We start from the raw sequence: 25,341 nt of genomic DNA on the forward strand, positions 1-25,341 counted from the left end.
AGTAAAAGCAGGAATTTATGGTCATAGAAGAATTAGAGAACATTATGAAAAAACAAAATGAATAATTTTGATTACATTAAATTAAAAATGTTTTGCACAAACAAAACCAATTCAGCCAAGATTAGAAGGGAAGCAGAAAACTCTTTTCAACAATGAGTGATCTGAGGCAATTCCAATGGACTTGTAATGGAAAGTGTCATCCACATTCATAATTCTCTATGGAAACTGAATGTGAATTAAAACAGAATATTTTCACCTTTTTTTATTACTGTTTGCTTGATTTTTTCTCACTTTTTTCACTTTTAATCTGATTTTTTCTTGTACAGCATGACAAAAATGGAAATATGTTTAGAAGAATTATATATGTTTAACCTATATTGGATTGCTTGCTGTCTTGGGGAAAAGAAGGAGTGGGAGGGAGAAAAATTTGGAACACAAGGTTTTGCAAAGACGAATGTTGAAAATGATCTTTGCATATATTTAGAAAAATAAAATACTATAATAATAAGGGAAGCAGATAGCTAGGAAATTTTTACAATGAGTGTTTCTGATAAAGGCTTCATTTCTAAAATTTGTAGATAAATTAAATTCATAAGAATATGGGTCATTCTCCAACTTGATAAAGGGTCAAAGGATATTAACAGACAATTTTTAGATAAAAAAAATTAAAGCTATTTCTAGTCATATGAACAAATGCTCTAAATTACTATTGATTAGAGAAATGCAAATTAAGATAACTCTAGGGTACTATTTCATACCTCTCAAATTGGCTAAGATTACAGGAAAAGATAATACCTATTTGAGGGGATTTGGGAAAATTAGGATACTAATTCATTACTGCTGGTGCAGTTGTTAAATGATTCAACCATTCTGGAGAGGAATTTGGAAATATGCCCAAAGGTCTATCAAAGAATGCATATCTTTTGGTCCAGCAGTGTCACTACTAGGTCTGTATCCCAAAGAGATCATAAAAGAAAGGAAAATGTTTATAGTAGTCCTTCTTGTAGTGGCAAGGAAACTGAGTACATGCCCATCAATTGGAGAATGGCTAAATAATTTGTGGTATATGAATGTAATGGAATATTGTTTTTCTATTAGAAGTAATAAGCAGGCTTTCAGAAAAGACTGGAAAGACTTATATGATGCTGAGTGAAGTGATCAGAACCAGGAGAATATTTACACAGTAATAAGATTATGTGATATCAACTGTGATGGACTTGGCTCTTAGCAATGTAGTGATTCAGGGCAATTCCAATGGACTTAGGATGGAGAGTGCTATCTGCAACCAGAGAGAGAGCTTTTTTTTTTTTTTTTTTTTTAAACCTTTTTGTTTGTTTTGCTTTCTCATGGCTTATTTATTTATTTATTTTTTAAATTTGATTCCTCTTGTACAGCATGACAAATGTAGAGGCATGTTTGAATGGATTGTATATGTTCAGCCTATATCTGTTTACTATCTTGAGGAGAGGGAAAGTGAGGAAGGAAGAGAGAAAGTTGTAGAACAGAGGGTCTTTACAGTCATGAATGTTGAAAATTGTCTTTATATGTATTTGGAAAAATAAAATACTATTGAAAAAAATTTTTAATTTTTTTAAACTGTTAAGAGTCCTGAGACTAAAAAGTTAGAGAACAGTTGGCCTAAAGAGTCAAATGTAAATTCTCCTGCTTGATATGTCCTCTTCCTATTATTTTAGTTTTATTTTTTACTCCTCTCCTTACAATCTATGATTCAGCAACATTGGGCCTCTCACTCTTCCTCCCAGAAGAAATTCCAGCAGCCCCCTCCAGTTGCCTAATGCACTTTCTGCTCCCTGATCTACTACTTCTGAGAAAATGGGTTCCTTTAAAACTCACTTCAAGCACCCCGCTATTTCAAGAAGCTTCTTGGGATCCCTCCAGCTAATAATTCCAAATAAATAGATACTATCACATTTTCAAAGAGATCCAGTGGGCAAGGAAAACGGTGAGCAGGACTAGGGGTATCTGATTTTCTGTTACATTCAGGGTAGCTGGCAGTTACCACCTAATCTCTTGGGTATTTAGTCCTATCAGTTGTAAAGTGAATGAGATTAATTAAATGATATCCAAGGTCTAATTTCATTAGGAGTTTAAAGGTGAAATTAACATTATTATTATATAGTGATGCTCATGTAGACATATACATCCCTCTGAAAGCTATTACTAAAACCAAGATGACATATTGGAATATAATGTATGAAATATATTTTAAAAGATAAAGATTTACAACTAAAATTGGCTATCCCTGAAAAACTGAGGAAAAACTCTACATGGAGGAAAATGGATTTTTAATAAAATAGAGGACTTTGAAGTATTCCTGATAAAAAACCCACATCTTGGTGGGAACTCTGAAATACTACATAAGAGTCTATGCTAACTTTCTTATGCAGAAAAAGAAAACAACTATCCCTTTATAACACTATTGTCTTCAAAGAATATTGAGTTAAGTAAGAAAAACAGAAGTCCGGAGAGTAGATTGATGTAGAGAAGGGAAATAGAAGGGATGTAGGCTAAAAATAAGAATATATCAGAGTGATATTGTATTCAGCTAAAAGCAACCAAGCTGCTGATGGACTTTGAGTTCATATAGTAATTAACTGAAGGTTTAGATTTTCCTGAGACAAAATGCTAGTTCTGAATAAAATTCTCTTTGAACATTCTCTTGAATACACATTGTGATGAGTTTTCTAAATTCCATGGCATTTCTTGAGAAAAGAAAAGAAAAAAAAAATAAACGATGATGATGCCTTGTCTCAAGAAGGGTCAGAGTTCTCCTTTGAAGAAATCTTTAAGCAGAGCCTGGATAATAATTTGTTAGGTATGACTAGTGTATAGCTTGCATAACAAATTGCTCACCTTCTCAATGGGAGTTGGGGGGTAAGTTTGGGGTGGAGGGGTGGTAGGGTGGAGAGTACAGAGAGAATTTGGAACTCAAAAAATTTTTAAATGAATGCTAAAAAAAGGTTTTCTATGTAACTGGGGTAAAGAGTATTAAACTAACAAAATAAATAGACTGATTTTTTAAATAGTGTATAGGCTGGACAAGATGACCACTGACGTCCTTTTCAATTACCAAATTCTGTGAATTCATGATAAAGCAGCTACCAAACACTTAATATATAGTTATGCTAAGTGTTAGAGAGATACATACAACAAACAAGCCAACAGTTCTAAGGAGCTCATATTTTATTGGGGGAAAGACAACAATTTTTTTTTTTTTTAAGATGGAAAGAATTTGGAGAGGGAGGACAGGCAGGAACCAACTACTCTACTAATGGCTAAAAAGTGAGGTAGAAACAAAGTTCTAGGGAAAAGGGCACAAGTTACCTATAAAAACCTATGGTGGTTGTAGGGATAGAATTGAAGGTCTGGTGAGGAGGAGGCTGCATAGCAAAGAAAAAAAAAAGTTTCTTTTTCCTAGTTGTGTGACCCTGGGCAAGTCACTTAATCCCAATTGCCTCAGCCAAAAAAAAATAAAATAAAATAAAAAATTGATATTCTAATAGCAGAGATAGGTGAATAAGCTATGTGGGAAGTATCAGATGAGAAAAGTTAAATTAATTAATTGTGGGTGGAAAAATACAAGATTGTATCAAAGAGACCAATTCAAAGGAAAAGATTTTTAACAAAAGTTGTACAAAAGTATGAGGAGCCATGTCTCAGAGAGTGATAAATTCTCCCATCCTAGGAGGTATTCAAGTGAAGGCTGGATGTCACTTGTAAAACTACTCTAGAGATTCAAAGTCTTTTCATACATAAAATGGACTCAATGAGTTCAAAGGTCTCTTGCCAGCCTTGGTTTCAGTGCCTCCTTATATAGAAATTTTGATGGGCAGTTTTCCCTTGAAGGGGAAATGTTAACAATATAAATTCAGAGAACACTAGAGTCAATTGAATAAAGAGTTCATATCAAATCTTTGAGATTATCTTAAGTTGTTTTTCTTTTTAGTTCTTCCCAGGACAAATTGCTAGGTCTGAGTAAAATTTCCTTTGAACATTCTCTTGACTATGCTTCACAAGTTTTCTAAATTCCATAAATATGAAATTTTCCTTCTTTGAAAAAAGAAAAGAAAAATTTAAAAGATGATGATGATGATTTTCCAGTTTTGTAGATTTTTCCCCCCTTGTTTTTCCAGTACACTGAATATTTAGACTTTGTGTGGTTAAAAACTTTCTCCTTTTTCCTATGGAAATGTGTTAGTAGGCTTTTCCCAAATAAGCATCTCACAAGATGATATAACAAACTTGGCACAGGAAAATTTTTTTTGTAGAAGAATATCGAAGGTGCTTGGAATAGGGGAATGAGAGGAAATACTCAAAAGCCAGGAAATAAGGCAGGGAATGTGGGGTTGGCCAAAGAAAGGAACTAGTGACAATTATACCACAAAACAATACTCAATTTTTTTTTTTTTAACAGAGAAACATCACTGTGGTTTGGCTGATCAAATTACCCACTGCTGGCCTGATCAGAGAGCTTAATATTCACCTAAGGTACAATGCCCTAAGATATGAGTCTGCGCTGCATATGAAATCAGTACACCATAATTTAAATTAACAAGTTAGATGTAGCATAAGAAGCAAACTTGATATTGATCAATTATGCCCCTAGCAGAGCAGAGCAATCAGGGAGTGTTATCCTTGAAAATAAGACTGCTGACCTGGAAGAATATGAAACAACACTCATACTGATTTGATTCCCTCTAATCTGTCTGATAACACTAACAAAATGTGTCAGTTGGAAAGAACTGTGTAACTTAAGCATAATATAAACATGTCCAGGAAAGGAGGTGAAGTCTAGCAAAGGAAGAAAGGATAACACCAAAGAGATGGCCAAAGCAAAGAAAAATAAGAGGATACGTTGTTGAAGAGTGTCAGAAAACTCGAAAAACTAAAGAGAAGATCCGGGGTAGCCAAGGCTTGGACAACTGCCCTCACACTTTTCTCCCTGCCTTAGCCCCTGACAAGGACTCCACAAGATAGGAGCACCAACGTGGCTTAAAGGAATATATCTTATATTTTCATGTTTGTGCTCCATCCCACAGGGAAAATCAGCACATCACCACCAAACTGTACAGAATCGGCCTTTGTGATAAACTCTGCCCCTTCACATCTCAAACCTAAAAGATCCAATCTCTAAGTTACCGCCTGGTAGCCTAAGGCTGATAGAGTATGTACCAGCTGAACCTAAAGATAAAAACCAACTTATATCTGGTATCTGACAAATACAGGAATTACTACAAACAATTTGATTTTTAAGATTTTTGGAAAGGCAGTTCAGAAACTCATTGTGTGTAAATGTCAGTCCTCCATATAACATTAGACACTACTCACTATATATGTATAGCAACACAGGCCTGAGGCATCATCCTTTTGAGAGTTTTTAGTTCCTTTTCCTTTGATTCCACTAAACATCGAGCTGAGATTCGATGGTTTACGGGTCTAATAACAGATGTGCAGCTTCAGAGAGCAGAAGACTAGCCCATGTATGGAAATAGTACTGGCAGAATACCTGGGTTGAAGTCCTGACTTCACTACTATTCCAAGCTTCAGGAATGTACAATAATACTATCTATCTGAAAGAATTGATTTAAGAACTGAATGAGATGATTAAATATTTCAAATATTAAGTATTTTACAACTATAAAACATGGCACAAAAATGCATGCTATTATTAGATTTGTTCTTTGAGTCAACATAAAGTTAAAAGACCCAATTATGAGTTCCAGAAGCCATTCAATCATAGTTTTCACCAGTTCTCACCCAACTCAAAGAAGACATACTTTTCTTCTCCACTCTTAGTGGAAAAAAGCTGAAGGGATCTTGAAAGCCATCTAATCTAATCCTCTCCTTTTACACATGACAAAACTGACTCTAAAAGAAGTTAAATAAATTTTCCACAGGGCCCTAGCTATTAAGTGTCTCAGGCAGGATTTGAATTCAAGTTTTCTTGCTTCTAAGTCCAACAATCTTATCACTGTAACAACTATTTCACAAATGAAAGTTTAACACCAACAGTGCACTAAGGAATTATTTCCAAATAAAATGTGCATAACTGCTATGAAATGACAGTGCAAGTTTAAAGAACTGCACTGCCTTCAATGAGAACTAAGGTGAATGTCAGGGAGAGTACAGCAAGGGATTCAAATTCTGTTGCTGGCTACCTTAGGCAAGTTATTTAATTATCCCGAGCCTCAATTTCTTCATCTGTAAAATGAGGAGTGTGGACTCTGAAGTCTCTTCCAGCTCTAAATTTCTACATTATAAATTATAAATGGATCCTCTGGTAAGAATAAAGATAAAACCAAAATTAGAATCCAAAGAGACAAATAGTTGTTGAAATTTTGGATTCAAGAAATCATTCTAAGTAGATTAAATGTTGTCCTAAGGAAAAATAACAAAGTTTAGATTTTTTTTTCTCAATAAATTCTCAAAAAATACCCAAATGGATTGAGAAAAACCTGCAGAGGCAGTTTTTATTATACATCTTTAATCCTATCATATAGATCTGTTCAGGAATCATGCTGTGACATGAAAACAATATCAACTTCCTTTTTTTTTTGGAGAAAATTTATGAATCAAATTAAAACAAACTTAGGAAAATTTTCAATACTTAATTATGTGCTGAATGCTGAAAGTATGTGAACTTTAAAAAATTATTATAACAGAAGTATTTTAAACACTTAAAATGATACTCAGTTCTTGAAATATATGTCAATTGAAATAAAATGTCAATTGAAATTAAACAGCAGCCAAAGTAAATCTTAGTTTCATCTCTTTGGATCAAAATGATTTGACCAATTTGTTGTGCTCCATTCCAAGTGGGCAATCCCAACAAAGTATGTGGACTAATCTGCCCCTGAGCATAATATCTGGTAATTTTCTAGGCAAAGTATGGAGGCCCTGCATTTAGAAGCATCTGAAAACTGTATCTTAAAGCTTATCACTCTAAGGCCAAATACACACACACACACACACACACACACACACACACACACACACACACACCCCACATTTAGCTTTAGCAGCAAAGCCCAAGGATAGGAGTGTTAAAACAATTAACAGTATTCCTCATTCAAAGCAAGATGTTGTGCAATGATCCACTCTCTTGCTGGGAAGCAGCAGGGAATGTTGGACACCTGATAGTGATAGGGTATAACTTCTAGGAGGAAATATAGCAATAATTTTAAGGTCCCCTGACCTTAGAGACAATTTCTCAATGATTCTAAAGTCTTTTGGCTTTAGAGTCAATGAACTCGAGATCCTCTGTAGTCCCCTCCACCTTAGCATGCCATTGTTCTAACACTGTCAAATTATAAAAGTCTTCTGGCCTAGGAATATAATAATATTTCTTAGATATATTAGGGATCCTAAGCACCTCTGATCTTATAGTGCTGTTGTTCTAACAATTTGTCAATGATTCTAAAGTCTTCTGGCTTTAGGATAGTCCTACAAACACTGCAGACTGAGAGATACATAATCTGCTGATCAGTGATAACCAATTCCTAAGACCACTCCTCAATTCTATCTCTAGGCCATAAAATTGGAATATTAGTGACATGAAGAACCTGGGTAAATTTGTCTCTTTATTCCTGGTTCTTTTGCGAAATTCTTTTGGAACTTAGTCTGCTTCAATTGGCGTTCAATTAAAATAAACTTTGCCTTCTGGCTTGGATATATGGGTTCAAGCCTGCAAATTCTTTTGAGACACTTCGTGGTCTGTGACCCCCAATCTTTTGGGGTCCCTTCTAAGCCTCAACAATACCTGAACTCAAAGGCTTGTTCTAATGCTTGCTACCTCTTTAACTCTGTGCAACTTCTGTGAATCTCAGTTTCTTCAGCTAAAACTAGGGAGGGAGATTATTATCTCTACCTACTTCTCAAAGTTGTGAGGCAATACCCTGTAGATCTGAAAGCACTAAAGAATCTGAGCTATTATGTAATTATCTACATTCAAAATCATGTTACATTTTTTTTTCCTGGTGGAAAATAGTGATAATTATATATAAGGTTTCTTATCTCCATGTGTAGCTGTAACATGCAATGTTATGGCTGGACTAAAAATCTATGTCATAGGAAGGGAAAATGCATTGTCACTATGCAATATGGCAGTGCAACCACGTCTTAGGCGAAGTCCTCTGGTCTATTACAGTAGGATTACCAGGTCTTCTTTATCTGGAGACAAGGAAAAAGTTTACCTAAAGTGAAGCCATTTAAATGGGGACTACTATTTCACTGAAAATTGAAGAAGGAAAAAGTTGGATACAAGTTTAATTTTTTAAAAGTTAGATTAAAAACCATAGGAAGAAGTTTATTTTATCTCATATTTAGCATAAATGTTTTTATAATGGCAGCTGATGGCAAGGAAAGAGCAAAGGATTTGGAAGCAGAGGACCTGAGTTCAATTATCTCCTCTGGGTAGAAGGAGAACAAGTAGTACAATATAAGCTAATTATAAAGACAAAAGGACCTGGAGAAATGGGAGAACTTTCATCAATGCAATGTCCAATTGAAATGCCCAAGACTGAGAATAAACTAGACTAGTACCTTCTAAAAGAGAGGCCATGGGCTCAAGACGTAAATGAAATAGAACTCAATGTCATTTAATATCCATTTTATATTTCCTGATGCTTGTTATTACAATGTAGAAAGGAATGTTTTAACTACAAGCAACTAAAAATAAATTCTACTATCTAAATTTAATCCATAAACAAAATCACATCATTGTTCACTTGAGTTTCTAATCATTGAAGAAGACAACATGCCTTCAGAAGCCTTTTGATTAAGTTGGTGTTAGAGCTTGGAATAACTTGTAAAAGTTATTCCATTTATACAAATCAATCTGTTTTGGGAGTGGTGGTGATGGTGGGGAGGCACAGAGAATCTGTTTATTTGACCATATATTATGTTTTTTTTTTTTTCTTTTCACTTGTGAAGGAGAATAAATACATGTTTGTTAATTTAAAAATGAAACAAAATAAGATCAAATCCTCTCCTAACATTTATTCCCTATGTGACTTGAGGGAAATCACAGCCTTTCTGGGGCTTTAACCTCATGTACAAAATGAGAGAATAGAGCAAAGCTGATCTCTGTGGTCCTTGCCAGCTCTAAGGCTTTAATCCCACAGTCCTATGAACTATCTACTAATATTATGAGTGAGCAAAGAATGAATCAAGTATTGATTTTGGCACCATGTAATTTTGCCAATAAAATAACATGTCAGCATAATGGCACATCATTCATTCCAACTTCAACTTTCCAGCAAAATAATAAAGGTCATTGTTAAAAAAAAAAATTATGTGAGGTATTTAACCTATATCAGATTATTTGTTGTCTTGGGAAGCAGAAAAATTTGGAACACCAAATCTACAAAAATGAATCTTGAAAACTATCTTTACATGTATTTGGAAAAATAAAATACTATTGAAAATTAAAACAAAACAAAACAAAACAAAAAAACACATGTGTTTCACCAGCCTGGAATGAGCAGGGATAGATGAAGAGTCACAATTTGAACCCAGTTTCTGTTTCCAAATTCAGCATTCTTTCTGTACACAAATACAGCTCCTTTGCAGCAAATGACACAAAACATTTTCCTCTGTACTTGTGAAAAGTCTCAGCAAGTTTAAGTCATTCAGAGTCACCACATAACTGAAATGCCCTTTGCCTCTTTTGTTTACATGGGAATCACGAACAGAGAGCAGCTTTCTACTCCTAGCCATCTATCTAATTTCTCTAAGCCAGTGCCATTGATTCTTTTGTAAGTTTATTTATTCAAAACAACAGCACAAACAATTCTTTTTTCTTGGGTCAGCAGCTTAGTGAATTAACATCAATCATCAAAGGAGACAGGGCTGAAAGGGAGATGGAAGCCCATTTTCTCAGAGATTGATTTTTAAAACCAAAACACAGAGGCATAAGGAAGAGAGAGCATTTACCATCAAAAAGGTTGAAACTGAACGGCCCTGCTAAAAATGGGGCACTAGCAGTAGGGACCAGTAGGGACAGGGTCCCTTTAGATCCTAAATAAGGAAAATGTGGGTAAATATCATTTAAAAACAAAATTAATATAGACTTCAGAGCTATAGGCTGGGATAAGTTCTTTGAGCACAATAGTCTTAGCAATTAGTGGAAACAAGAGGGTGGGCAGCAAGGGTGTTTGAAAAAGGAAGAGATAAAGGGAAAAGGAAGTAGATCAATGTTGGTGTTTATTATAATGATTTTCTAATGGCTTTCTCTATTCCCTTTGCTTACTTTAATGTATTTAATGTGTGAAAAGTTCATCAGAGGCTTCAGTGATTAGGCCTTTAAATGTATTTAAGTAAACAACCTCAGCAGGTTTCAGAGGTGATCTGTTCTTCCATAGGTCCTAACACAATTATTCTTAGAAAGGCCAGATTTGCTTCTGACTAGGAATTCGTTTCAATTATTTTTCCTTGCAGCATGGAGGTAAAAAGTTCTTGCTTGAAAATGAAGTCAGAAGGGTCAGTATTCCTGAGACTGCTCTAAGAATTTCAAGAAGTAATTGGTTTATGTCCATTTTACATCATGTCATGTCAGGGGAATGTGTTTCCTTCTTATAGCTTTTCTGGAGATTTATGTAAGGTGAGGAAAATATTAGGCCAAGCACATGTGAACTACTGGTTTCACAATTTCAATAGAATGCCTTATACTTTGAAAGTTTAAAAATGTTTCCTTTTGTACTGAATGAATTTTAAGAGAAATGCTACCATTTTAGGCAAAGGAATACAAGATACACATGACAAACTCAAATCAAAAAATTGCTATATATGACTGAACTGGATGGAAGATTGGAGATGGGAAATGGAACTAAGCCTTGATTACATTTACAATAAATTTAACTCAGCTATTCAATCAAAAATACAATCTTCTCATATGAGAAATTACTGGGATTATACACTGATACCATTAATTGGGAGCATCTTTTGATATTCATCCACTGATGAGTTAGGTCAGGGATCATTCCTAAAAAGATTCTATCATACAAATCATAATAAGCACATTAGATTCAGACAATAACAGAATGGGGAAAAAAACCTAAATTCAACAAAGTGTCAGAATATAAGAGAATATGCTCAATGAGTGAAGTGAAAAACTGGCACAAGGACCAAGAAAACAAAAAGAGTGGGATGAGCTGGAGAAGGGTAAGATAAAAAATAAAGGTCTCAGAAGAAGGCAAAGAATAGAAGAGAGTAGAAGATAGTAGCATCTGCAATGTATGCTAGAGCTAAATTAGATCCTTGGGAAAGGCTGCTTATCTACAGTCAGAAAGACCTTCAAAGAAAAATGAAAAAGTGACACAAACTCAAGCTTTAAGTGACACGGTGAAACTGTTATTGTTGAAAAGAGATTTATCTTTGTTTTTTCACCTGGTAGTGAGATAATATGATTTTGTGGTCCCCTGATTATAGGGGGGGACTTCTAACAATAACTCAGGAAATCCTAAATTTTCTTCTAGTTTTTCAATCTGCCTCAAGGACTTCCCACATTCCCAATCTAAGAACAACAATGTGTCTGATTTTGGATGAGACCACTCCTCAATTCATTGATGACTGGAAGAAACTCTTGAGAAAATAGTGATAATCTGGTCAATGAGAACCAAATTCCTTCCTACCTATGAGCCAAATTATTAGCATATCAATGCTAAAAAGCTGGATAAATGTCTCTCTTTGCTTCTGTTTCTCTGCTGAATTCCCTTAGAATTCAAGCCAGCTTTTATAATGGCGTTAAAATTACTTTTAATTACTTTGAATTCAGGAGGAGCTGAGTTCAAATCTGGTCTCAGACACTTAATACTTCCTAGCTGTGTGACCCTGGGCAAGTCACTTAACCCCAGCCTCAGGGGGGGAAAAATTACTTTTAATAAACTTTTCCCTTTAACTAGAAGATGGATTCAAGCCTACAAATTCTTTTGAGATACCTTGTGATACTGGTCTGGAACCCCAAACTTTTGGGGTCCCCCTTCTCAATCTCAACAGTTATAAAGACACCTTAGATCATCCAGCAGAAAAAAGAAGGGAACTCCTAAGCTTGGGGGAAGGGAAGGGGACTGTACTTGTTAGTGTGATGATTAAGCTCATGACCTCTGAGAAAACAAAATAATTTCCAAATAAAATATTACCTTGAGAGATCAGTTCCTTTAATAAAGGGGTCAGCATGGGGGAAACAGTTGGGAGTAAATTGCATTAAATTATTTCCTTGTGAGCGAACACACAGTGTAATAAGCTGTGAAGAGGGTAATTCGGTACTTACACTGTTTTGCAAGCAAAGTGGGAAATTGAGAATTACTGAACCTTGCTTAAGTTCCCATCGAAATTAGTGTTTCAATTGGTTAACTAAGATTTCCCCATTTTTTAGTATTGGGTTTAGGCTGTGAACTAATGTAGCCTATCTAGGATGCTTCCAAATGATATAGCAAGCTTGTTCTCAATGGGATTAGATCTAACCAAAAGGAGGGTCTATTTGAGTTTACAGCCCACTACTGTACTATTAGAAAAGACATAGGTATAGCTCATCTGCATAATTCAATAAATAAGGAAGTAAATAAAGCTTTGTTCAAAGCAGCAAATGAAACTTTGATATTATACTACATTTTAACCAGAAAGCACCATTAACCATATTACAGGACATTCAACAAGTAATCTAATTCAGTAAAAGAGTTGCCTTTCACATAATATGTTTATCAACCAATGAAGTCAAAATGAACAAAATACAATCATTAAGAGTAATAAGAATAAATGAAATCTCTTCCTCTAAATACTACTTGGGAGAAGTGAAAGAAAATTAACAGAAAGAGAAAACAATAGGAAAGAATGAAAAAGAAAGAATCTGGAAAACAGAAAGAAAGAATAAGGATGAAAACTTGGACTAAAGAAAGCTTTTGAAAATGGATTTACAACTTTTAATTCAGATCACTGGTGTCATCCTTGACTATTCATTCTTGATCACCCAATCTTCTCTAATCAGTTGCCAAGTCTAGTAATTTTTCCCTGCACAACAGTTCTTAAAGATATCTCTTTTTTTTCTACTTATGATGCCATCATCCTAGTTTAGGTCTTCATTATTTTGCACCTGGATTGTTCTAATGACCTTCTAATTACACTCCCTCTACCACCCACTCCAATCCATCCTTCACACAGCTGCCAAAGTAATTTTTTCTAAAGCACAGGGCTTACCAATAAGCTACTAAGCCTAACAATTTTGCATGGTTATCACCTCTAGAATCAAATATAAAGACTGGAATTTAAAGTTTTTTAACTTTATTTTTAATAAAAGGCATGGCTCTTTGGAAGACAGTAGTAGAGTGAGGAATATAGAATTATATGTAGGTGATATAAAAAACAAAACAAAACAAAACTTAAAAGGAAGACTCTTTACATCATGGCCCCTTTTTAAGTCTTTCTATTCTTTCTTACACATTATCCCCTGCACGAACTTTAAAGCCCAGTCATACTCAAAGTGATTTGTTTTTCTATCTCATTTTCCACTGGTTGTCCCCCATACCTGGAATGATTCCCTCTTCACCTCCACTGGTTAGGATCTTCCCTTCTTCTTCAGCCCAGTCAGCCTAGTCACTTCCTGCTGGAGGTCTGTCTTATTCCCCTGGCTACTAGTGCCTTCTCCCTACTTTCTACATAAATCTGATAAGCACAGATTTATGTGTCTGTTGTCTCTCTAATTAGAATAGATTAGAATTCCTTGAAAATAGATCTGATCATGAATAGGAATGATCATGTGTGGATATTTCATAATCGAATGCAGAACTGACATGAAACCTATAGGGCCAAAGTATCTTTCTATACTGCTTCAAATGATGAAAAAAATACACGTACTCTGCTGTGATATATTTTATTTATCTTTAGCTTAGACAGCTCCTTCACTGTATGCTAAAAATAACATTTAGAGTTCTTTTGGACACCAGTACATATTAGAAGAAATGTTTCTAGTATTTAATCAGAATAAAATATACATGTAAAGATCCACTGTGTTGAAATGATTTTCAGAAGCAAGGCGCTCGAAAAGTAACTCTCTATTTTCCTGTCTTCTTCAGAAGTGGACAAACAATGCATTTACTAATAAGGAGCTGAAACCTTTTAAAAACTTCTGGTTGCCCAGACTGGTAATTTGAGGTTAATAGGATCTTTTGGTAATGGGCTTGTGTCTGTTCCCTCTCCCAGTCTCATTACATTCATATGCCAAATACTAAGCACTATGTTAAGCATTGTAATTCTTCCTTTATTAGATTCAGGTATATAAATGGCATCCTAGGGAGCCCTGCAAATTTTGATCATTATTTCTGCAGTCGAATTGTGTTCCTCTTCCTGCTGAGAAGATGATCACTGAGTTTTCAACACCCCCATGGGACCCATTATTTATTATATTGCATTTTATAGTGTGGAGTAAATAAATAGCATTAAAGTGCTAAATTCATTCGCCAAGATGAACTGTATTCATATAATCAGAGTTCCTTATACCGAAGCTTTGTTGTGTTGCTAATAATCAGAGAGAGAGAGAGAGAGAGAGAGAGAGAGAGAGAGAGAGAGAGAGAGAGAGAGAGAGAGAGAGAGAGAGAGAGAGAGAGAGAGAGAGAGGAGGGAGAGAGAGGGAGAGAGAGAGAGAGAGAGAGAGAGAGAGAGAGAGAGAGAGAGAGAGAGAGAGAGAGAGAGAGAGAGAGAGAGAGAGAGAGAGAGAGAGAGAGAGAGAGAGAGAGAGAGAACACATTCATTGTACTATTGCAGCAATAAAGCAAGACAGTTTGGGTTAATGGGCACCGACATTAGAAGTTACTTGCCGTTGACAAGAGTATATAAGTTGACATATAAGGTGAAGCATCTGTAGATCATTTGGGAATTAATCATCTCTATGCAACAGGGCTGCAAAAAAAAATTCACATCTTAAAAGAAAACAATTAGTATAACAAGGGAATACAAAATACACTGCTTGAGGAATCCACCACCCTATCTTCCCATATCTTGCCTTAATTACTGTGTGTTTTGTCTTAATCGGTTTGTCTTAGGATGAAAGCCCATTGGGCAGGGACTGTGTGTCTTATGTTTATCTTCTGTAATATGTGTAATTCACTGTCACTTTCATCTGTGCTTTCAGGGATTTTATGAAGTTGTTGTGGTTATGAATTTGCCTCCAGTGGTTAGCAAAAGCTTTCCCAGTGCTTGGATTGCAACTTAGGCATCCCTTGAGATTTTGCTTTTGCCTGCTTCCACAAGAGCTTTAAATCATTGAAGGCAGTTTGGTGATTTGGTATTGATGCCTTAGTTGATTTTAAAACCGAAGAGAGCTTTGAATCTTCCCCCTCCCATTATCTTACTGCTCAGCAGAAACTCTCAAAAGTCTGGGTCTCAAACTACCTTAAGGTATTAAAAGTACAGAACCTAGAGTCAGGATGACCTTTATCAACAAACATTCATTAAGCTCCTATTACGTACCAGGCAATGTACAAAGTGCTGAGGATACAAAGAAAGACAAAAGACAGTCCCATTCTTCAAAGCGTTTACAAAAGACAGTCCCATTCTTCAAAGCGTTTATGTTCTAATGGAAGAGATGACAAGCAAACAGACATACACAGTGCAAGTGACAAATTCTGTAAAGAGGAAATAATTAAAGAAGAGGCACTGGAATTAGTGGGGCTTTGAAAGGCTTCCTTTACAGGGCAGGGTTTTAGTTGGGACTTACAGGGAAGTAAGTGGATGGCTAGAAGAGGGAAAAGCTCTCTAAGGATGGGGGGAGGGCTGGGGAGAGAAGAGAAGCCCAGGTTAAAAATTTGACCTATGACACTCACTAGCTTTGTGACCTTCAGGGAGCTGCTTAATCTGTGCTTAGGTTTCTTATCTGAGTAACACCACCCACCTCCCAAGGCTGCAGTGAGGACCAATGAGATGACATTTGTAAAGTGCTTTGCAAACACACTGAATAAATGCACATTCATATTCTTAGCTATTATTTTTCTACCATTACTGGATGAAAGAAGGGAGAGAAGAAAGAGAGGGAAGGAAGAGAGGGAAGGAAGAGAGGGAAGGAAGGAAGGAAGGAAGGAAGGAAGGAAGGAAGGAAGGAAGGAAGGAAGGAAGGAAGGAAGGAAGGAAGGAAGGAAGGGAAGGAAGGAAGGAAGGAAGGAAGGAAGGAAGGAAGGAAGGAAGGAAGGAAGGAAGGAAGGAAGGAAAGGAGGGAGGGAGGAAGGAAGGGGAGGGAGGAAGGAAGGGAGGGAGGAAGGAAGGGAAGGAGAGAAGGAAGGAAGGAAGGAAGGAAGAAGGAAGGAAGGAAGGAAGGAAGGAAGGAAGGAAGGAAGGAAGGAAGGAAGGAAGGAAGGAAGGAAGGAAGGAAGGAAGGAAGGAAGGAAGGAAGGAAGGAAGGAAGGAAAGGAAGGGAAGGAAGGAAAGGAAGGGAAGGAAGGAAGGAAAGGAAGAAAGGGAAGAGTGAAGAGGGAAGAGGCAAAGGCGATGGCAGCTATATAACTGGGAAATCTCCCTCGATTTTACCAATGGGGAACTATCTAGAACTATCTAGAAACTAATAAGATATTCATAGGATGGCAGATTTAGAACTAGGAAACTAGAGAGGCCTCAAGGTCCAGGTCCTCCCTTATTAAAGAAGAAACCTCAAGAAGCCTCTGGAGATGTTGCTGAGGGCACAGAAGCAGGAAGTACCCAAGATCCAGTATACAAGTCTCAATAACATTCTAAAAGCACACTCCATTCTATTCTATTAAATACACCTATTCTTCAGCCAGTTTCAAAAAATGAAAGAAACAGATGGCTGTTCTTGAAACCCAGTTCCTCCCACGAAAGAAAAGTCATGGCTTCTCACCTTCCCCCATCTGACTTGCTCACTTTGCAGCACCTTAATTAAATTCTGAAAATGGCAGAGAATGGTTGAAAATGCAGATCATCATCATTACTACCACCACCACCACCACCACCTAGTCTGTGATCTTGATATTACCACTTATTTCTGATACCTCATTTTCTATTTCTATAAAAAAAGCAGAAAGCAAACATTAGCAACTACACATTGGGGGGAGTCAGGCTTTTCCCCCTGAGGCCTGTTTTGGGATGTGGTGATAATGGCTTTATGAGTTCATTAATATAGGGATTTCCTGGCATGGAATTTCTGACAACAATGTATTTGGAACAACTTCTCAGCAACTTATAAATCATTGCATCTATGTAGAAGGTCTAAACATATTTACTCCTATTAATATTAGAGATAAATTAGTAAACAAATAAAAACAGGATAAAAATATAAGGTCATACTATTCCACAAAATGTCCACCAACTTCACTTATGACATAGCAATCAATTCATACACCAGTCACCCCAATACATTCCAGTGAAAAATCATTGCCTCCAGCCTAAAACACTAAAACAAATTTATAAATGTTAATAAAAATTTTAAAAGGTTAGGTCACTACTTCCTGCAACATATGTCAGGGGGAACCTAATACATTTCAGAAACAGGTCATTGGTGGGACAGCTATGACATTAAAGAATAGAGAAAATAGAATTCTTCTCTTCTAAAATTAGTTAACCAGCACATATGTCTGTTTTTCCCCATGACTGCCTGGTGTGGAGAAAGCACTGTAACAGGGGAAATTTATTGTAACATACCACTAAATCAATATGGCAGAGCACTCCACTTTATATGGGACTATAAAAGTGAAGCATGTGGGGCAAGTTGAATGAAATGAATTAGCACTGAAAATAAGAGCAAATGGATTTAAAAAAAAAAGAAATAGATTTTTAGAATATGAATTTTGCTGACTGGAAGGGAAAACTGAGCCTTGAAATTGGCTTTGACAACATAGGACCCCTTTCCTTCTGATGCTACAATTAGACTTGGGCTGGTGTGTGTTTGGTTTTTTAATGTTTTAAAACCAGTATAAAACTGAAAAGCAACAGTGAATTTTCTGGCCAGACTATCAGAATCTAGTTTATAATAATAGCAATACAACTGGTTTAATAGAAATGGAATATGCCACAATTTTATTTTGTATCAAATGAGGATGTTATTTTTGTCAATCATCCAGGAGGAATCGTGATCCAGGAGACAATGTGTTGTTGCTAAAGAGGATTTCTGGGAAAATCCTAAGTCTTCTGAGAAGCTGAGAAGCAAATACTAAAAAATGCAACATGCATAAGTCACATTGACATTCGGAACAGGTACCCCAAAACACCAGCCTGCCTTAAATTATTACATAGTTTGAGGTGTACGTGTTTGGAAATCCCAAAAGCCAAAACAGAATCTCAGATTTTCAAGGTAGATGGGAACTGGAAAGGCTCTTAGAAATCTCACAGTCTAATTCACTGATTATATAGATTATATAAAGAAAGTTAAGACCCAGGTTATTCCCTGAGCCTATGACTTTTTCCTGTGGCAGACTCAGGGGCATGAGCCCTAGTTTCCTTGTCCCTAGGCTAGCATCACTTTTTATTGGGTATATCTGGATACATACTATTATAATCTTTGTACCTTTTTACAAAGGGTATTCAATTTTCAATTGCAAAGTCAGTCATTGAACTTAATCCTTTGATTTATAAAATAGCCCATTAATAGCAATTTATTTTATTTAGGAGACAAATGGGGTTAAGTGATCCACCAGAGAGACACAGCTGAGGCCAGATTTGAACTAAGGTCCTCCTGACCTCAGGAGCAGTACTCTATTGAGCCATCTAGCTGCCCCAATTACCCACTAATAAGAAACTGAATGCAGTTTTGTTACTGTGTAGGTCTGAAACTGAGGTGGATGCTTTCTGTAGTCTGCAACTGAGTCCTGAGTTGACAAGATTACAAGATTACAGTCCTGAGCTGTCATATTTCCTTTAGTAGGAACTTAAACCTTACATAGCTCTCCCCTATCTAAAGTTATCAAAAGCTTTCCTGGTAAACAATTGGCAGCAAAGCTTGCCAGTGCTCTTTCTTACACAAAATGCTGCCTCTAATTAGTTGTATAGCTTTGTACAAGTTCCACAAAGTTGCTAATGCCTTAGTTTCATGATCTAAAGAATGGAAATGATAATAAAATAATATACAACTCCCCACACTTCACAGCACTGCTTGTAACAGCGAAGTACTTTTGGAAGCTCTAAAGCATTATAGACATGTAAATTCTAATAGTTATTGCTGCTGTTGTTACTGTTACATGAACAGATGACTAGACAAATCAAGGAAAAGAACTAATATGAAAGGGAAAAGAAAAATGTAAATTACAGAATCAAAAGTTCTAATTAGCTATTTGAACATCTAAGAACTTGGGTTACTACATTCTAGTTTTGAGTTTTTTTTCTTTGCTTTATCACAAACAATAGTTGAATATCTCCCTGGGAGTGATATTTTGCATAATATTACCTAATTATGAAAAATACACACTTCTATGCTTTTGCAATTGTAAGAAGATTTGATGATTACAAGGTTATGATTTTTTAAGATTTTAAAGATGTTAATAACTCAAGGAAGAACACAGGCCCCCTATATGTTTCAATAGCCAGTTACTGATGTACTATTTCCCCTAGTTTAAACTTCACAGTTTTAACTTATTATTAATATTATTTACTTGCATAGTTTCATCAAAACAGACCTGGAAGAACAAATATTCTAGGTTGCCCCTATATGTTTCTTAACATACAATATTTCTTCACAACTTAGGTCTAATTCCTGAGACCTTCCCCTGCCTCTGTTCTCTTCAGCAAAGAATTGGTTGCTGAAGCAGTTTAAGGGATTAAAAAAAAGAATTCCACACAGTAGAAAATTCACATTTTCTACAGCCCATAGCAGAGAATATTCTAGAATATACTAGGCTGGAGGGTTCATCAGTCTTAAAGTTGCTATATGTTGCTCCCATAAACCAAGAGCATTTTTTTTTTCCTAATATTTGGGATGTAGACTATTTGGAGATGTCTGAAAATAGAAAGCAAAAAGGTCGTTTATTATACCTCCAGAGGATGAGCCGTCCCATCACAAGATAAAGAAAGCTCTCAGTAGGAGGTCTAAAGAAGTAGTAAAGATGCACAGCTTTTATACAAGAGATTATATCACAAGTAAGAGAACATTGAGAAGGGGGAGGGGGGAGGCATCTAATTGGTTGTTGCTTTCCGGAGAGATTGGAATGGAAGGTTTCTGTTTCCCTGAAATCGTGGGATTTCTAGGAAACAGAAAATCAGACCTTCAGGCTTCAGATATATAGGGCCAAGGTTCAAGTACATATAGGCCTGCACATATTATATAGGTCATAGGGGAAACACAGAAATAATGAAAATAAAATACAGAAAAAGAATTTACATATTCCTGTAAATTCTTAATCTTATCTCTCTATTCCACACACTAATATCAAACAGGGCTTAAAGAATTTGGAATATTGTATCAATTTCAAAAGATGTTTTCAAATTTCAGTTTGACCAATAGCAGCATAACCTTCATCTAACCTGAGCCTGGAGCTCTCTCCTGCCTCCTCTCTACCAGCTAGAATGGCTTCTTTCAAGACTCAGTTACAGTCCTACAGGAAGCTTTTTCCACTTTCCCTCAATACTAGTTCCTTCTTTCTCTTGATTATTTCCTATTTATTTTGTATAAATTGTTTACTCCATTAGACTATGACCTCCTTGAGATGAGGGATGTTTTTTTGTCTTTGTATCACCAATGCTTAGCATAAAGCTTGATACAGAGTGGATTAAAAAACAAAAACAAAAAAAACACTAATTAACTGAATCATCTGTAAAATGGGGATAATAATACTTTCACTAAGTGCTACTACTGTCTGATTGGAGAAATTAAGTGAATACATTTTGTATATGGTCAACAAGTAGTTTTTTAAAATTCATCTGTGGATCCTGGTATAGGAAACTCCCAATGTGGAAAAAAGGAAAATTTTCTACTATACAGATCAGCAATCAGTTAATAATTTAAAGCCTTCAAAAACTGCCCAGAGCACTAAATGATTCTGTGATTTTCTTTTTGTCCCAACACCATATGTGTCAAGAATAGAACTTGAATTTAGATCTTCCTGTCCTTCAAGACATGTCATTATGCCATATACCATCTTACTCACAACAAGCTATTAATAGTTTAACGGGATTATATGACACACCCACCTTCTACAGTTTACCACGATATTGCTAACAGTAACTGAGTCCTTTACAGAAAGAGATGGGGGGTGAAAGGGATAAAGGGTGGGAGGAAAACAGGAAAATATGGGAGAAAGAGATGGGAGATGGGAGACAGAGAGAGAGAGAGAGAGAGAGAGAGAGAGAGAGAGAGAGAGAGAGAGAGAGAGAGAGAGAGAGACAGAGAGACAGAGAGACAGAGAGACAGAGACAGAGATAGAAAGACAGAGAGAGACAGAGACAAAGAGAGACAGAGACAGAGACAGAGATAGAAAGACAGAGAGAGAGAGACAGAGACAAAGAGAGAGACAGAGACAGAGAGAGAGAGAGAGAGAGAGAGAGAGAGAGAGAGAGAGAGAGAGAGAGAGAGAGAGAGAGAGAGAGAGAGGCTGCCTATAATTCACCTTACAGACAGCTCAGAAGCTCTTTCTCAGTCCTATTGGATAATTTTGTTACTCCTGTCATTGTGATAAAAGTGGGGGGAAATCACCACTTGGTGGTAGTCAAGTTAACAGAGACTATTTTGTCACAGGCAATTAGCGTCCATTATTACATAATGTAATGTGTTTACTAGCTCTCTTGACTGAACTCTGCCTAGATTTATTCTGACTGATGCATGAGAAGAGGAAGGAAGGATTTCAAGGGTCAAGACAGGTTTGCCCAAATGACACCACATTTTAAAGCCACTTTTGGCAGAGGGGCTTTGAATAAGATTGGAGGTGTCAAGCCATACTTTGCAGAGGAGTTCTATAAGCAATGCTTGTTTATACAGAAATGAAGACGTAAGCATTTCCAAAGACTTTTCTCTGAGATAGGAAAATTGTTAACTTGAGGCTACAGCTCAAAGACCAGGTGGTGCTTGTATATACATACACATGTATATACAACAGGCAGGACCTAAAGCCTTCATCAGCAACTCTTGATTGATTGTCAGCTCTGACACCTAACAAAATAGAGAAAACGGTTTTGACCCATTTCAGACCAGGTTGAGATCTAGTAAAGGCTGAGAAAAATAGGAAGCAAAATTCGTAAATTTGCCATTCCACTCTGAAATAGCTGTTTATTTTTTTTGACAATACCTTCCCCCATTGCTTTTAATTTCTCTGTCAACAAAAAGGGAAAGATAGCTTGCCCTCTATGTATGACACATTTCTTTTTGTGACAATTTGAGTAAATATGTAAATTATTTCAAATACTGTGAGGAAAAGTGTGGTAGTACCAGATCTTTAAATAGTCAATTATTATGTTTATTACCCTATGCCATCCTCACCTTTATTTATTTTCTTAGACTTAACAGCAATATTATTAGCAATATTGCTTAAATATTTCAATAGGGTATATAATTCTATCTACAAAATTCCACTGCTACTTCTTTAAACTTACTATATTATCTTCAAAAGTTGCTATAATTAAATCCTGTGACAAATCGAAAGAGAATACCCTCTAAATTTACAGGCCAGGCAGGCTATTGTTCTACAAACATACATATACTCTAGACCCAATGATGTCCACAAATAATTGAGAATTTCTGCACACTAAAATAATTTCCCTTTTCCGCTGTACTCCTTATAACATTTACTATTCATATCGCATAACTTATGTGTCTCTGGAACAAGACACCAAGCTCTTGATAGGCAGGGATCTCTCAGTAAGGGCTCGTTGATAATGAGCTGTTAGGTGAGTTTTGAAGAAACTTAACTTGAAAAAACAGGACACTATTTTTAAAAACCAGCTCAGAAGTAAAACTGAATCTGCTCCAATTTCATTTTTAAAGATGAGGAAACTGAGGCCCAGAGAAGTGAAATGAATTGCTTGCTACTACATACATATTCTTTCTTCCCCTCCTACTCCAAATCTGGAATCATGATTATTACTAAACATGGCTTGTTACCAAATTAAGCAATTAATAAATAGAACTGCAAATGTTTACATCAAATTCCTGACTCTAAACTCAATAGTTTTTCCACTGTAACATAAGTAGTTCATGATATTTAAAAGGCATTCTCTTCTCTCCTCTTGAAATTAGTTTTTTGTTATCATTATTTAAGGTAATTCTCAATATAATGACTATACATTTTTTTTTTTGATGATTTTTTGATGATTGATAATTGAGTTACACAGGATCATACAATAAGTAAGTTTAAAGTGTATGAAGCCAGATTTGAACTACTGACATCAGAGTTGGTGTTCTAACTACTAATTCTTCCAAACTCTTCCTCTTTTGCTAAGGTAATTGGGGTTAAGTGACTTTCCAGGGTCACACAGCTAGAAAGTGTTAAGTGTCTGAGGCCACATTTGAACTCAGCTCCTCCTGACTTCAGGGCTGGTGCTCTATCCACTGTGCTACCTACCTGCTTCTATACATCATTTTTATAGATTACTTTTCCACATCACATTTTAAAATGCTGGGACATATTACCACAAAAATTCTCCCAATAGGGGCATCTAGGTGGCTCTCAGAAAGCTATCCCATAAAACAAATAGCAAAATTTTTAATGAGCAAAAAAATCACCACAACAGATTAAAAAAGTCCAAAAATGGACAAAGTGGATCTCTTATTTCCACAAAAGGGTTGGATTCAAGAGTGCCCTTCTCAGCTCTTCATGCTTGATCTTTATAAGTTTGTTACATTCATTATTTATTCTTTTGTTGTGTAGTTCCAATACAGTTCTTATTGCAAGTCTAATTGGGAAGTGGTAGAATGCTAGATTCTGGCAGACCATGCCATCACAGCACAAACTCTGGGAAGTTCTACCATGATGGGAGAACAATTTCAAGTATAAGCCTACCAACAGATTGTGTGTGATAAACGCAATCTAAGTTATAGTTAGAAAAGATTCATAACTAAAAGAATTGTCTGCCAGATTTCGATGAACTCTTTAGGGCACACATCAATTCACAGAGAATTTTTGCTATAGCTAGGAGAAAGAGACATTCTGAGAAAATAAGAGATCTGTGAAATACAGAAGTAAGTGGATACTTACCTGATGGTAGAAGGTGGTACTATAAAGAAAACATATACAATAAAGTTATGAACTGATCCAATCATTCTGGAGAGCAATCTGGAATTATGCCTAAAGGGCTATCAAACTGTGCATACTTTTTGACCCAGCAGTGCTATTACTGAGTCTGTATTCTAAGGAAGGAAAAAGACCTACATGTGCAAAAATGTTTATAGCAGCTCTTTTTGTAGTAGCAAAGAACTGGAAAAGGAGTGTATTCCCATCAACTGGGGAATAGCTAGACAAATTATGATATATGAAGGTAGTGGAATATTATCGTTCTATAAAAAATGATGAACAAGCTGATTATAGAAAGGCCTGAAAAGATTTACATGAATTGATACTGAGTGAAACAAGCAGAACCAGGAATACATTGTACATAATAACAGCAAGAATGTGCGATGTTCAACTATAAAAGGCTTGGATCTTCTCAATGGTTCAGTGATCCAAAGCAATCCCAACTTTGGACAGGAAATGCCATCTGCATCCAGAAAAAGAACTAGAGACTGAATTTAAATCAACAATACAATGTTCACTTCTTTTTTCTGTTTTTTTTTTTTTTTTTTTTTTTTTTTTTTTTTAATCTTTCCCATGGTTTTTCCTTTTGCTCTGATTTTTTCTCTCCCGGTAAGATTCATAAAACAATCCATATTAAAAGCAAATAAATTTACCAGAAAAGTTATGTTATATGAATGTAATGGAATCTTTTTGTTCTATAAGAGATGATGAGCAGGATGGTTTCAGAAAAACCTGAAAAGGCTTACATGAATTGATGCTGAATGAAGTAAGCAGAACCAAAAGAACATTGTAGACAGTAATAACATATGATGATGTAATGGACCATACATATAACCACTTGACTCTTTTCAACAATGTACTTATTGAAAGCAATTCCAATAGACTTGAAATACAAAATGCCATCTGCATCAAGAGAGAGAACTTAATGTAAACTGAATGTGGATTGAAGCATAGTATTTTCAATTTTTTTTTTTTTTTTTGCTATTTGCTTGCTTTTTTCCCTTCTGATGGCTTTCCCCCCCCTTTTGATCTGTTTTTTTTTTTTTGTACAACCTGACAAACATGGAACTATGTTTAAAAGGCACAAATTTACCCTATAACAGATTACTTTTTGTCTTGGGGGAGAGGAAGGTAAAGAAGAAAAGGAGGAAAAAATTTAGAATCCAAAGTTTTA

The 25,341-nt window shown here is 35.8% G+C and overlaps 1 protein-coding gene across 1 annotated transcript in view; it reads right to left on the reverse strand.

The window, feature by feature from the left end:
• The window catches only part of EXOC4 (exocyst complex component 4), a 911,913-nt gene that overhangs the window by 418,213 nt on the left and 468,359 nt on the right, over positions 1 to 25,341 (reverse strand).

This window comes from Sminthopsis crassicaudata, chromosome 5, assembly GCF_048593235.1.
Source record: "Sminthopsis crassicaudata isolate SCR6 chromosome 5, ASM4859323v1, whole genome shotgun sequence".
Taxonomy (NCBI): domain Eukaryota; kingdom Metazoa; phylum Chordata; class Mammalia; order Dasyuromorphia; family Dasyuridae; genus Sminthopsis; species Sminthopsis crassicaudata.